Below are 15,313 nucleotides of genomic sequence, written 5' to 3'. Positions count from 1 at the left end.
GGTTTCCCCTAGAGCGGCAGTGACACCTGGTGGCCAGTCGGGGTAAGGCACGGACGGTTTCCCCTAAAGCGGCAGTGACACCTGGTGGCCAGTCGGGGTAAGGCACGGATGGTTTCCCCTAGAGCGGCAGTGACACCTGGTGGCCAGTCGGGGTAAGGCACGGAGGGTTTTCCGTAGAGCGGCAGTGACACCTGGTGGCCAGTCGGGGTAAGGCACGGACGGTTTCCCCTAAAGCTGCAGTGACACCTGGTGTCCAGTCGGGGTAAGGCACGGACGGTTTCCCCTAAAGCTGCAGTGACACCTGGCGGCCAGTCGGGGTAAGGCACGAACGGTTTCCCCTAAAGCTGCAGTGACACCTGGTGGCCAGTCGGGGTAAGGCACGGACGGTTTCCCCTAGAGCGGCAGTGACACCTGGTGGCCAGTCGGGGTAAGGCACGGACGGTTTCCCCTAGAGCGGCAGTGACACCTGGTGGCCAGTCGGGGTAAGGCACGGACGGTTTCCCCTAAAGCGGCAGTGACACCTGGTGGCCAGTCGGGGTAAGGCACGGATGGTTTCCCCTAGAGCGGCAGTGACACCTGGTGGCCAGTCGGGGTAAGGCACGGACGGTTTTCCGTAGAGCGGCAGTGACACCTCGTGGCCAGTCGGGGTAAGGCACGGACGGTTTCCCCTAAAGCTGCAGTGACACCTGGTGTCCAGTCGGGGTAAGGCACGGACGGTTTCCCCTAAAGCTGCAGTGACACCTGGTCGCCAGTCGGGGTAAGGCACGGACGGTTTCCCCTAGAGCTGCAGTGACACCTGGTGTCCAGTCGGGGTAAGGCACGGACGGTTTCCCCTAGAGCGGCAGTGACACCTGGCGGCCAGTTGGGGTAAGGCACGGACGGTTTCCCCTAAAGCTGCAGTGACACCTGCTGGCCAATCGGGGTAAGGCACGGACGGTTTCCCCTAAAGCTGCAGTGACACCTGGCGGCTAGTCGGGGTATGGCACGGACGGTTTCCCCTAGAGCTGCAGTGACACCTGGTGGCCAGTCGGGATAAGGCACGGACGGTTTCCCCTAGAACGGCAGTGACACCTGGCGGCCAGTTGGGGTAAGGCACGGACGGTTTCCCCTAGAGCTGCAGTGATACCTGGTGGCCAGTCGGGGTAAGGCACGGACGGTTTCCCCTAGAGCGGCAGTGACACCTGGCGGCCAGTCGGGGTAAGGCACGGACGGTTTCCCCTAGAGCTGCAGTGACACCTGGTGGCCAGTCGGGGTAAGGCACGGACGGTTTCCCCTAGAGCGGCAGTGACACCTGGTGGCCAGTCGGGGTAAGGCACGGACGTTTTCCCCTAGAGCGGCAGTGACACCTGGTGGCCAGTCGGGGTAAGGCACGGACGGTTCCCCCTAGAGCGGCAGTGACACATGATGGCCAGTCGTGGTAAGGCACGGACCGTTTCCCCTAGAGCGACAGTGACATCTGGTGGCCAGTCGGGGTAAGGCACGGACGGTTTCCCCTAAAGCTGCAGTGACACCTGGTGGCCAGTCGGGGTAAGGCACGGACGGTTTCCCCTAAAGCTGCAGTGACACCTGCTGGCCAGTCGGGGTAAGGCACGGACGGTTTCCCCTAGAGCTGCAGTGACAGCTGGTGGCCAGTCGGGGTAAGGCACGGAGGGTTTCCCCTAAAGCTGCAGTGACACCTGGTGGCCAGTCTGGGTAAGGCACGGACGGTTTCCCCTAGAGCGGCAGTGACACCTGGTGGCCAGTCGGGGTAAGGCACGGACGGTTTCCCCTAGAACTGCAGTGACACCTGGTGGCCAGTCGGGGTAAGGCACGGACGGCTTCCCCTAAAGCTGCAGTGACACCTGGTGGCCAGTCGGGGTAAGGCACGGACGGTTTCCCCTAGAGCGGCAGTGACACCTGGTGGCCAGTCGGGGTAAGGCACGGACGGTTTCCCCTAGAGCGGCAGTGACACCTGTTGGCCAGTCGGGGTAAGGCACGGACGGTTCCCCCTAGAGCGGCAGTGACACCTGATGGCCGGTCGGGGTAAGGCACGGACGGTTTCCCCTAGAGCGACAGTGACACCTGGTGGCCAGTTGGGGGAAGGCACGGACGGTTTCCCCTAGACCGCAGTGACACCTGGTGGCCCGTCGGGGTAAGGCACGGACGGTTTCCCCTAGAACTGCAGTGACACCTGGTGGCCAGTTGGGGTAAGGACGGACGGTTTCACCTAGAGCCGCAGTGACACCTGGTGGCCAGTCGGGGTAAGGCACGGACGGTTTTCCCTAAAGCTGCGGTGACACCTGCTGGCCAGTCGGGGTAAGGCACGGACGGTTTCCCCTAGAGCTGCAGTGACAGCTGGTGGCCAGTCGGGGTAAGGCACGGAGGGTTTCCCCTAAAGCTGCAGTGACACCTGGTGGCCAGTCTGGGTAAGGCACGGACGGTTTCCCCTAGAGCGGCAGTGACACCTGGTGGCCAGTCGGGGTAAGGCACGGACGGTTTCCCCTAGAACTGCAGTGACACCTGGTGGCCAGTCGGGGTAAGGCACGGACGGCTTCCCCTAAAGCTGCAGTGACACCTGGTGGCCAGTCGGGGTAAGGCACGGACGGTTTCCCCTAAAGCTGCAGTGACACCTGGCGGCCAGTCGGGATAAGGCACGGACGGTTTCCCCTAGAACGGCAGTGACACCTGGCGGCCAGTCGGGGTAAGGCACGGACGGTTTCCCCTAGAGCGGCAGTGACACCTGGTGGCCAGTCGGGGTAAGGCACGGACGGTTTCCCCTAGAGCGGCAGTGACACCTGGTGGCCAGTCGGGGTAAGGCACGGACGGTTTCCCCTAGAGCGGCAGTGACACCTGGTGGCCAGTCGGGGTAAGGCACGGACATTTTCCCCTAAAGCTGCAGTGACACCTGGTGGCCAGTCGGGGTAAGGCACGGACGGTTTCCCCTAAAGCTGCAGTGACACCTGCTGGCCAGTCGGGGTAAGGCACGTACGGTTTCCCCTAGAGCTGCAGTGACACCTGGAGGCCAGTCGGGGTAAGGCACGGACGGTTTCCCCTAGAGCGGCAGTGACACCTGGTGGCCAGTCGGGGTAAGGCACGGACGGTTTTCCGTAGAGCGGCAGTGACACCTGGTGGCCAGTCGGGGTAAGGCACGGACGGTTTCCCCTAAAGCTGCAGTGACACCTGGTGTCCAGTCGGGGTAAGGCACGGACGGTTTCCCCTAAAGCTGCAGTGACACCTGGTGGCCAGTCGGGGTAAGGCACGGACGGTTTCCCCTAGAGCGGCAGTGACACCTGGTGGCCAGTTGGGGTAAGGCACGGACAGTTTCCCCTAGAGCTGCAGTGACACCTTGTGGCCAGTCGGGGTAAGGCACGGACGGTTCCCCCTAGAGCGGCAGTGACACCTGATGGCCAGTCGGGGAAGGCACGGACGGTTTCCCCTAGAGCGACAGTGACATCTGGTGGCCAGTCGGGGTAAGGCACGGACGTTTTCCCGTAGAGCGGCAGTGAGACCTGGTGGCCAGTCGGGGTAAGGCACGGGCGGTTCCCCCTAGAGCGGCAGTGACACCTGATGGCCAGTCGGGGTAAGGCACTGACGGTTTCCCCTAGAGCGACAGTGACATCTGGTGGCCAGTCGGGGTAAGGCACGGACGGTTTCCCGTAGAGCGGCAGTGACACCTGGTGGCCAGTCGGGGTAAGGCACGGACGGTTTCCCCTAAAGCTGCAGTGACACCTGGTGTCCAGTCGGGGTAAGGCACGGACGGTTTCCCCTAGAGCGGCAGTGACACCTGGTGGCCAGTCGGGGTAAGGCACGGACATTTTCCCCTAAAGCTGCAGTGACACCTGGTGGCCAGTCGGGGTAAGGCACGGACGGTTTCCCCTAAAGCTGCAGTGACACCTGGTGGCCAGTCGGGGTAAGGCACGGACGGTTTCCCCTAGAGCTGCAGTGACACCTGGTGGCCAGTCGGGGTAAGGCACGGACGGTTTCCCCTAGAGCGGCAGTGACACCTCGTGGCCAGTTGGTGTAAGGCACGGACGGTTTCCCCTAAAGCTGCAGTGACACCTGGTGGCCAATCGGGGTAAGGCACGGACGGTTTCCCCTAGAGCTGCAGTGACACCTGGTGGCCAGTCGGGGTAAGGCACGGAGGGTTTCCCCTAAAGCTGCAGTGACACCTGGTGGCCAGTCGGGGTTAGGCGCGGACGGTTTCCCCTAGAGCGGCAGTGACACCTGGTGGCCAGTCGGGGTAAGGCACGGACGGTTTCCCCTAAAGCTGCAGTGACACCTGGTGGCCAGTCGGGGTAAGGCACGGACGGTTTCCCCTAGAGCGGCAGTGACACCTGGTGGCCAGTCGGGGTAAGGCACGGACGGTTTCCCCAAGAGCGGCAGTGACACCAGGTGGCCAGTCGGGGTAAGGCACGGACGGTTTCCCCTAGAGCGGCAGTGACACCTGGTGGCCAGTCGGGGTAAGGCACGGACGGTTTCCCCTAGACCGCAGTGACACCTGGTGGCCCGTCGGGGTAAGGCACGGACGGTTTCCCCTAGAACTGCAGTGACACCTGGTGGCCAGTTGGGGTAAGGACGGACGGTTTCACCTAGAGCCGCAGTGACACCTGGTGGCCAGTCGGGGTAAGGCACGGACGGTTTCCCCTAAAGCTGCAGTGACACCTGCTGGCCAGTCGGGGTAAGGCACGGACGGTTTCCCCTAGAGCTGCAGTGACAGCTGGTGGCCAGTCGGGGTAAGGCACGGAGGGTTTCCCCTAAAGCTGCAGTGACACCTGGTGGCCAGTCTGGGTAAGGCACGGACGGTTTCCCCTAGAGCGGCAGTGACACCTGGTGGCCAGTCGGGGTAAGGCACGGACGGTTTCCCCTAGAACTGCAGTGACACCTGGTGGCCAGTCGGGGTAAGGCACGGACGGTTTGCCCTAAAGCTGCAGTGACACCTGGTGTCCAGTCGGGGTAAGGCACGGACGGTTTCCCCTAGAGCAGCAGTGACACCTGGTGGCCAGTCGGGGTAAGGCACGGACATTTTCCCCTAAAGCTGCAGTGACACCTGGTGGCCAGTCGGGGTAAGGCACGGACGGTTTCCCCTAAAGCTGCAGTGACACCTGGTGGCCAGTCGGGGTAAGGCACGGACGGTTTCCCCTAGAGCTGCAGTGACACCTGGTGGCCAGTCGGGGTAAGGCACGGACGGTTTCCCCTAGAGCGGCAGTGACACCTGGTGGCCAGTTGGGGTAAGGCACGGACGGTTTCCCCTAAAGCTGCAGTGACACCTGGTGGCCAATCGGGGTAAGGCACGGACGGTTTCCCCTAAAGCTGCAGTGACACCTGGCGGCCAGTCGGGGTAACGCACGGACGGTTTCCCCTAAAGCTGCAGTGACACCTGGTGGCCAATCGGGGTAAGGCACGGACGGTTTCACCTAGAGCTGCAGTGACACCTGGTGGCCAGTTGGTGTAAGGCACGGACGGTTTCCCCTACAGCTGCAGTGACACCTGGTGGCCAGTCGGGGTAAGGCACGGACGGTTTCCCCTAGAGCGGCAGTGACACCTGGTGGCCAGTCGGGGTAAGGCACGGACGGTTTCCCCTAGAGCGGCAGTGACACCTGATGGCCAGTCGGGGTAAGGCACGGACGGTTTCCCCTAGAGCGGCAGTGACACCTGGTGGCCAGTCGGGGTAAGGCACGGACGGTTTCCCCTAAAGCTGCAGTGACACCTGGTGGCCAGTCGGGGTAAGGCACGGACGGCTTCCCCTAAAGCTGCAGTGACACCTGGTGGCCAGTCGGGGTAAGGCACGGACGGTTTCCCCTAAAGCTGCAGTGACACCTGGCGGCCAGTCGGGATAAGGCACGGACGGTTTCCCCTAGAACGGCAGTGACACCTGGCGGCCAGTAGGGGTAAGGCACGGACGGTTTCCCCTAGAGCGGCAGTGACACCTGGTGGCCAGTCGGGGTAAGGCACGGACGGTTTCCCCTAGAGCGGCAGTGACACCTGGTGGCCAGTCGGGGTAAGGCACGGACGGTTTCCCCTAGAACTGCAGTGACACCTGGTGGCCAGTTGGGGTAAGGCACGGACGGTTTCTCCTAGAGCCGCAGTGAGACCTGGTGGCCAGTCGGGGTAAGGCACGGACGGTTTCCCCTAAAGCTGCAGTGACACCTGCTGGCCAGTCGGGGTAAGGCACGGACGGTTTCCCCTAGAGCTGCAGTGACACCTGGTGGCCAGTAGGGGTAAGGCACGGAGGGTTTCCCCTAAAGCTGCAGTGACACCTGGTGGCCAGTCTGGGTAAGGCACGGACGGTTTCCCCTAGAGCGGCAGTGACACCTGGTGGCCAGTCGGGGTAAGGCACGGATGGTTTCCCCTAAAGCTGCAGTGACACCTGGTGGCCAGTCGCGGTAAGGCACGGACGGTTTATCCTAGAGCGGCAGTGACACCTGGTGTCCAGTCGGGGTAAGGCACGGACGGTTTCCCCTAGAGCGGCAGTGACACCTGGTGGCCAGTCGGGGTAAGGCACGGACGGTTTCCCCTAGAGCGGCAGTGACACCTGGTGGCCAGTCGGGGTAAGGCACGGACGGTTTCCCCTAAAGCGGCAGTGACACCTGGTGGCCAGTCGGGGTAAGGCACGGACGGTTTTCCGTAGAGCGGCAGTGACACCTGGTGGCCAGTCGGGGTAAGGCACGGACGGTTTCCCCTAAAGCTGCAGTGACACCTGGTGTCCAGTCGGGGTAAGGCACGGACGGTTTCCCCTAAAGCTGCAGTGACACCTGGTGGCCAGTCGGGGTAAGGCACGGACGGTTTCCCCTAGAGCTGCAGTGACACCTGGTGGCCAGTCGGGGTAAGGCACGGACGGTTTCCCCTAGAGCGGCAGTGACACCTGGCGGCCAGTTGGGGTAAGGCACGGACGGTTTCCCCTAAAGCTGCAGTGACACCTGCTGGCCAATCGGGGTAAGGCACGGACGGTTTCCCCTAAAGCTGCAGTGACACCTGGCGGCTAGTCGGGGTAAGGCACGGACGGTTTCCCCTAGAGCTGCAGTGACACCTGGTGGCCAGTCGGGATAAGGCACGGACGGTTTCCCCTAGAACGGCAGTGACACCTGGCGGCCAGTTGGGGTAAGGCACGGACGGTTTCCCCTAGAGCTGCAGTGACACCTGGTGGCCAGTCGGGGTAAGGCACGGACGGTTTCCCCTAGAGCGGCAGTGACACCTGGTGGCCAGTCGGGGTAAGGCACGGACGTTTTCCCCTAGAGCGGCAGTGACACCTGGTGGCCAGTCGGGGTAAGGCACGGACGGTTCCCCCTAGAGCGGCAGTGACACATGATGGCCAGTCGGGGTAAGGCACGGACCGTTTGCCCTAGAGCGACAGTGACATCTGGTGGCCAGTCGGGGTAAGGCACGGACGGTTTCCCGTAGAGCGGCAGTGACACCTGGTGTCCAGTCGGGGTAAGGCACGGACGGTTTCCCCTAGAGCGGCAGTGACACCTGGTGGCCAGTCGGGGTAAGGCACGTTCGGTTTCCCCTAGAGCGGCAGTGACACCTGGTGGCCAGTCGGGGTAAGGCACGGACGGTTTCCCCTAAAGCGGCAGTGACACCTGGTGGCCAGTCGGGGTAAGGCACGGATGCTTTCCCCTAGAGCGGCAGTGACACCTGGTGGCCAGTCGGGGTAAGGCACGGAGGGTTTTCCGTAGAGCGGCAGTGACACCTGGCGGCCAGTCGGGGTAAGGCACGGACGGTTTCCCCTAAAGCTGCAGTGACACCTGGTGGCCAGTCGGGGTAAGGCACGGACGGTTTCCCCTAGAGCGGCAGTGACACCTGGTGGCCAGTCGGGTTAAGGCACGGACGGTTTCCCCTAGAACTGCAGTGACACCTGGTGGCCAGTCGGGGTAAGGAACGGAGGGTTTCCCCTAAAGCTGCAGTGACACCTGGTGGCCAGTCTGGGTAAGGCACGGACGGTTTCCCCTAAAGCTGCAGTGACACCTGCTGGCCAGTCGGGGTAAGGCACGGACGGTTTCCCCTAAAGCTGCAGTGACACCTGGTGGCCAGTCGGGGTAAGGCACGGACGGTTTATCCTAGAGCGGCAGTGACACCTGGTGGCCAGTCGGGGTAAGGCACGGACGGTTTCCCCTAGAGCGGCAGTGACACCTGGTGGCCAGTCGGGGTAAGGCACGGACGGTTTCCCCTAGAGCGGCAGTGACACCTGGTGGCCAGTCGGGGTAAGGCACGGACGGTTTCCCCTAAAGCGGCAGTGACACCTGGTGGCCAGTCGGGGTAAGGCACGGATGGTTTCCCCTAGAGCGGCAGTGACACCTGGTGGCCAGTCGGGGTAAGGCACGGACGGTTTTCCGTAGAGCGGCAGTGACACCTCGTGGCCAGTCGGGGTAAGGCACGGACGGTTTCCCCTAAAGCTGCAGTGACACCTGGTGTCCAGTCGGGGTAAGGCACGGACGGTTTCCCCTAGAGCGGCAGTGACACCTGGCGGCCAGTTGGGGTAAGGCACGGACGGTTTCCCCTAAAGCTTCAGTGACACCTGCTGGCTAATCGGGGTAAGGCACGGACGGTTTCCCCTAAAGCTGCAGTGACACCTGGCGGCTAGTCGGGGTAAGGCACGGACGGTTTCCCCTAGAGCTGCAGTGACACCTGGTGGCCAGTCGGGATAAGGCACGGACGGTTTCCCCTAGAACGGCAGTGACACCTGGCGGCCAGTTGGGGTAAGGCACGGACGGTTTCCCCTAGAGCGGCAGTGACACCTGGCGGCCAGTCGGGGTAAGGCACGGACGGTTTCCCCTAGAGCTGCAGTGACACCTGGTGGCCAGTCGGGGTAAGGCACGGACGGTTTCCCCTAGAGCGGCAGTGACACCTGGTGGCCAGTCGGGGTAAGGCACGGACGTTTTCCCCTAGAGCGGCAGTGACACCTGGTGGCCAGTCGGGGTAAGGCACGGACGGTTCCCCCTAGAGCGGCTGTGACACATGATGGCCAGTCGGGGTAAGGCACGGACCGTTTCCCCTAGAGCGACAGTGACATCTGGTGGCCAGTCGGGGTAAGGCACGGACGGTTTCCCGTAGAGCGGCAGTGACACCTGGTGGCCAGTCGGGGTAAGGCACGGACGGTTTCCCCTAAAGCTGCAGTGACACCTGGTGTCCAGTCGGGGTAAGGCACGGACGGTTTCCCCTAGAGCGGCAGTGACACCTGGTGGCCAGTCGGGGTAAGGCACGGACATTTTCCCCTAAAGCTGCAGTGACACCTGGTGGCCAGTCGGGGTAAGGCACGGACGGTTTCCCCTAAAGCTGCAGTGACACCTGGTGGCCAGTCGGGGTAAGGCACGTACGGTTTCCCCTAGAGCTGCAGTGACACCTGGAGGCCAGTCGGGGTAAGGCACGGATGGTTTCCCCTCGAGCGGCAGTGACACCTGGTGGCCAGTCGGGGTAAGGCACGGACGGTTCCCCCTAGAGCGGCAGTGACACCTGGTGGCCAGTCGGGGTAAGGCACGGACGGTTTCCCCTAGAGCGGCAGTGACACCTGGTGGCCAGTCGGGGTAAGGCACGGACGGTTCCCCCTAGAGCGGCAGTGACACCTGATGGCCAGTCGGGGTAAGGCACGGACGGTTTCCCCTAGAGCGACAGTGACACCTGGTGGCCAGTCGGGGTAAGGCACGGACGGTTTCCCCTAGACCGCAGTGACACCTGGTGGCCAGTCGGGGTAAGGCACGGACGGTTTACCCTAGAGCTGCAGTGACACCTGGCGGCCAGTCGGGGTAAGGCACGGAGGGTTTCCCCTAAAGCTGCAGTGACACCTGGTGGCCAGTCTGGGTAAGGCACGGACGGTTTCCCCTAGAGCGGCAGTGACACCTGGTGGCCAGTCGGGGTAAGGCACGGACGGTTTCCCCTAAAGCTGCAGTGACACCTGGCGGCCAGTCGGGGTAAGGCACGGACGGTTTATCCTAGAGCGGCAGTGACACCTGGTGGCCAGTCGGGGTAAGGCACGGACGGTTTCCCCTAGAGCGGCAGTGACACCTGGTGGCCAGTCGGGGTAAGGCACGGACGGTTTCCCATAGAGAGGCAGTGACACCTGGTGGCCAGTCGGGGTAAGGCACGGACGGTTTCCCCTAAAGCGGCAGTGACACCTGGTGGCCAGTCGGGTTAAGGCACGGATGGTTTCCCCTAGAGCGGCAGTGACACCTGGTGGCCAGTCGGGGTAAGGCACGGACGGTTTTCCGTAGAGCGGCAGTGACACCTGGTGGCCAGTCGGGGTAAGGCACGGACGGTTTCCCCTAAAGCTGCAGTGACACCTGGTGTCCAGTCGGGGTAAGGCACGGACGGTTTCCCCTAAAGCTGCAGTGACACCTGGTGGCCAGTCGGGGTAAGGCACGGACGGTTTCCCCTAGAGCTGCAGTGACACCTGGTGGCCAGTCGGGGTAAGGCACGGACGGTTTCCCCTAGAGCGGCAGTGACACCTGGCGGCCAGTTGGGGTAAGGCACGGACGTTTTCCCCTAAAGCTGCAGTGACACCTGCTGGCCAATAGGGGTAAGGCACGGACGGTTTCCCCTAAAGCTGCAGTGACACCTGGCGGCTAGTCGGGGTAAGGCACGGACGGTTTCCCCTAGAGCTGCAGTGACACCTGGTGGCCAGTCGGGATAAGGCACGGACGGTTTCCCCTAGAACGGCAGTGACACCTGGCGGCCAGTTGGGGTAAGGCACGGACGTTTTCCCCTAGAGCGGCAGTGACACCTGGTGGCCAGTCGGGGTAAGGCACGGACGGTTCCCCCTAGAGCGGCAGTGACACATGATGGCCAGTCGTGGTAAGGCACGGACCGTTTCCCCTAGAGCGACAGTGACATCTGGTGGCCAGTCGGGGTAAGGCACGGACGGTTTCCCGTAGAGCGGCAGTGACACCTGGTGGCCAGTCGGGGTAAGGCACGGACGGTTTCCCCTAAAGCTGCAGTGACACCTGGTGTCCAGTCGGGGTAAGGCACGGACGGTTTCCCCTAGAGCGGCAGTGACACCTGGTGGCCAGTCGGGGTAAGGCACGGACATTTTCCCCTAGACCGCAGTGACACCTGGTGGCCCGTCGGGGTAAGGCACGGACGGTTTCCCCTAAAGCTGCAGTGACACCTGGTGGCCAGTCGGGGTAAGGCACGTACGGTTTCCCCTAGAGCTGCAGTGACACCTGGAGGCCAGTCGGGGTAAGGCACGGACGGTTTCCCCTCGAGCGGCAGTGACACCTGGTGGCCAGTCGGGGTAAGGCACGGACGGTTCCCCCTAGAGCGGCAGTGACACCTGGTGGCCAGTCGGGGTAAGGCACGGACGGTTTCCCCTAGAGCGGCAGTGACACCTGGTGGCCAGTCGGGGTAAGGCACGGACGGTTCCCCCTAGAGCGGCAGTGACACCTGATGGCCAGTCGGGGTAAGGCACGGACGGTTTCCCCTAGAGCGACAGTGACACCTGGTGGCCAGTCGGGGTAAGGCACGGACGGTTTCCCCTAGACCGCAGTGACACCTGGTGGCCAGTCGGGGTAAGGCACGGACGGTTTACCCTAGAGCTGCAGTGACACCTGGCGGCCAGTCGGGGTAAGGCACGGAGGGTTTCCCCTAAAGCTGCAGTGACACCTGGTGGCCAGTCTGGGTAAGGCACGGACGGTTTCCCCTAGAGCGGCAGTGACACCTGGTGGCCAGTCGGGGTAAGGCACGGACGGTTTCCCCTAAAGCTGCAGTGACACCTGGCGGCCAGTCGGGGTAAGGCACGGACGGTTTATCCTAGAGCGGCAGTGACACCTGGTGGCCAGTCGGGGTAAGGCACGGACGGTTTCCCCTAGAGCGGCAGTGACACCTGGTGGCCAGTCGGGGTAAGGCACGGACGGTTTCCCATAGAGAGGCAGTGACACCTGGTGGCCAGTCGGGGTAAGGCACGGACGGTTTCCCCTAAAGCGGCAGTGACACCTGGTGGCCAGTCGGGTTAAGGCACGGATGGTTTCCCCTAGAGCGGCAGTGACACCTGGTGGCCAGTTGGGGTAAGGCACGGACGGTTTTCCGTAGAGGGGCAGTGACACCTGGCGGCCAGTCGGGGTAAGGCACGGACAGTTTCCCCTAGAGCTGCAGTGACACCTGGTGGCCAGTCGGAGTAAGGCACGGACGGTTTCCCCTAGAGCGGCAGTGACACCTGGTGGCCAGTCGGGGTAAGGCACGGACGGTTTCCCGTAGAGCAGCAGTGACACCTGGTGGCCAGTCGGGGTAAGGCACGGACGGTTCCCCGTAGAGCGGCAGTGACACCTGATGGCCAGTCGGGGTAAGGCACGGACGGTTTCCCCTAGAGCGACAGTGACATCTGGTGGCCAGTCGGGGTAAGGCACGGACGGTTTCCCGTAGAGCGGCAGTGACACCTGGTGGCCAGTCGGGGTAAGGCACGGACGGTTTCCCCTAAAGCTGCAGTGACACCTGGCGGCCAGTCGGGGTAAGGCACGGACGGTTTCCCCTAGAGCGGCAGTGACACCTGGTGGCCAGTCGGGGTAAGGCACGGACATTTTCCCCTAAAGCTGCAGTGACACCTGGTGGCCAGTCGGGGTAAGGCACGGACGGTTTCCCCTAGAGCGGCAGTGACACCTGGTGGCCAGTCGGGGTAAGGCACGCACGGTTTCCCCTAGAGCGGCAGTGACACCTGGTGGCCAGTTGGTGTAAGGCACGGACGGTTTCCCCTAAAGCTGCAGTGACACCTGGTGGCCAATCGGGGTAAGGCACGGACGGTTTCCCCTAGAGCTGCAGTGACACCTGGTGGTCAGTCGGGGTAAGGCACGGAGGGTTTCCCCTAAAGCTGCAGTGACACCTGGTGGCCAGTCGGGGTTAGGCACGGACGGTTTCCCCTAGAGCGGCAGTGACACCTGGTGGCCAGTCGGGGTAAGGCACGGACGGTTTCCCCTAAAGCTGCAGTGACACCTGGTGGCCAGTCGGGGTAAGGCACGGACGGTTTCCCCTAGAGCGGCAGTGACACCTGGTGGCCAGTCGGGGTAAGGCACGGACGGTTTCCCCTAAAGCTGCAGTGACACCTGGCGGCCAGTCGGGTTAAGGCACGGATGGTTTCCCCTAGAGCGGCAGTGACACCTGGTGGCCAATCGGGGTAAGGCACGGACGGGTTCACCTAGAGCTGCAGTGACACCTGGTGGCCAGTTGGTGTAAGGCACGGACGGTTTCCCCTACAGCTGCAGTGACACCTGGTGGCCAGTCGGGGTAAGGCACGGACGGTTTCCCCTAGAGCGGCAGTGACACCTGGTGGCCAGTCGGGGTAAGGCACGGACGGTTTCCCCTAGAGCGGCAGTGACACCTGATGGCCAGTCGGGGTAAGGCACGGACGGTTTCCCCTAGAGCGGCAGTGACACCTGGTGGCCAGTCGGGGTAAGGCACGGACGGTTTCCCCTAAAGCTGCAGTGACACCTGGTGGCCAGTCGGGGTAAGGCACGGACGGCTTCCCCTAAAGCGGCAGTGACACCTGGTGGCCAGTCGGGGTAAGGCACGGACGGTTTCCCCTAAAGCTGCAGTGACACCTGGTGTCCAGTCGGGATAAGGCACGGACGGTTTCCCCTAGAGCGGCAGTGACACCTGGTGGCCAGTCGGGGTAAGGCACGGACATTTTCCCCTAAAGCGGCAGTGACACCTGGTGGCCAGTCGGGGTAAGGCACGGACGGTTTCCCCTAGAGCGGCAGTGACACCTGGTGGCCAGTCGGGGTAAGGCACGGACGGTTTCCCCTAGAACTGCAGTGACACCTGGTGGCCAGTTGGGGTAAGGCACGGACGGTTTCTCCTAGAGCCGCAGTGAGACCTGGTGGCCAGTCGGGGTAAGGCACGGACGGTTTCCCCTAAAGCTGCAGTGACACCTGCTGGCCAGTCGGGGTAAGGCACGGACGGTTTCCCCTAGAGCTGCAGTGACACCTGGTGGCCAGTCGGGGTAAGGCACGGAGGGTTTCCCCTAAAGCTGCAGTGACACCTGGTGGCCAGTCTGGGTAAGGCACGGACGGTTTCCCCTAGAGCGGCAGTGACACCTGGTGGCCAGTCGGGGTAAGGCACGGATGGTTTCCCCTAAAGCTGCAGTGACACCTGGTGGCCAGTCGCGGTAAGGCACGGACGGTTTATCCTAGAGCGGCAGTGACACCTGGTGTCCAGTCGGGGTAAGGCACGGACGGTTTCCCCTAGAGCGGCAGTGACACCTGGTGGCCAGTCGGGGTAAGGCACGGACGGTTTCCCCTAGAGCGGCAGTGACACCTGGTGGCCAGTCGGGGTAAGGCACGGACGGTTTCCCCTAAAGCGGCAGTGACACCTGGTGGCCAGTCGGGGTAAGGCACGGACGGTTTTCCGTAGAGCGGCAGTGACACCTGTTGGCCAGTCGGGGTAAGGCACGGACGGTTTCCCCTAAAGCTGCAGTGACACCTGGTGTCCAGTCGGGGTAAGGCACGGACGGTTTCCCCTAAAGCTGCAGTGACACCTGGTGGCCAGTCGGGGTAAGGCACGGACGGTTTCCCCTAGAGCTGCAGTGACACCTGGTGGCCAGTCGGGGTAAGGCACGGACGGTTTCCCCTAGAGCGGCAGTGACACCTGGCGGCCAGTTGGGGTAAGGCACGGACGGTTTCCCCTAAAGCTGCAGTGACACCTGCTGGCCAATCGGGGTAAGGCACGGACGGTTTCCCCTAAAGCTGCAGTGACACCTGGCGGCTAGTCGGGGTAAGGCACGGACGGTTTCCCCTAGAGCTGCAGTGACACCTGGTGGCCAGTCGGGATAAGGCACGGACGGTTTCCCCTAGAACGGCAGTGACACCTGGCGGCCAGTTGGGGTAAGGCACGGACGGTTTCCCCTAGAGCTGCAGTGACACCTGGTGGCCAGTCGGGGTAAGGCACGGACGGTTTCCCCTAGAGCGGCAGTGACACCTGGTGGCCAGTCGGGGTAAGGCACGGACGTTTTCCCCTAGAGCGGCAGTGACACCTGGTGGCCAGTCGGGGTAAGGCACGGACGGTTCCCCCTAGAGCGGCAGTGACACCTGGTGGCCAGTCGGGGTAAGGCACGGACGGTTTCCCCTAAAGCTGCAGTGACACCTGGCGGCCAGTCGGGTTAAGGCACGGATGGTTTCCCCTAGAGCGGCAGTGACACCTGGTGGCCAATCGGGGTAAGGCACGGACGGGTTCACCTAGAGCTGCAGTGACACCTGGTGGCCAGTTGGTGTAAGGCACGGACGGTTTCCCCTACAGCTGCAGTGACACCTGGTGGCCAGTCGGGGTAAGGCACGGACGGTTTCCCCTAGAGCGGCAGTGACACCTGGTGGCCAGTCGGGGTAAGGCACGGACGGTTTCCCCTAGAGCGGCAGTGACACCTGAT

This window comes from Natator depressus, chromosome 28 (genome assembly GCF_965152275.1).
Source record: "Natator depressus isolate rNatDep1 chromosome 28, rNatDep2.hap1, whole genome shotgun sequence".
Classification (NCBI taxonomy): domain Eukaryota; kingdom Metazoa; phylum Chordata; order Testudines; family Cheloniidae; genus Natator; species Natator depressus.
Note: the sequence above shows the minus strand (reverse complement) of the source record.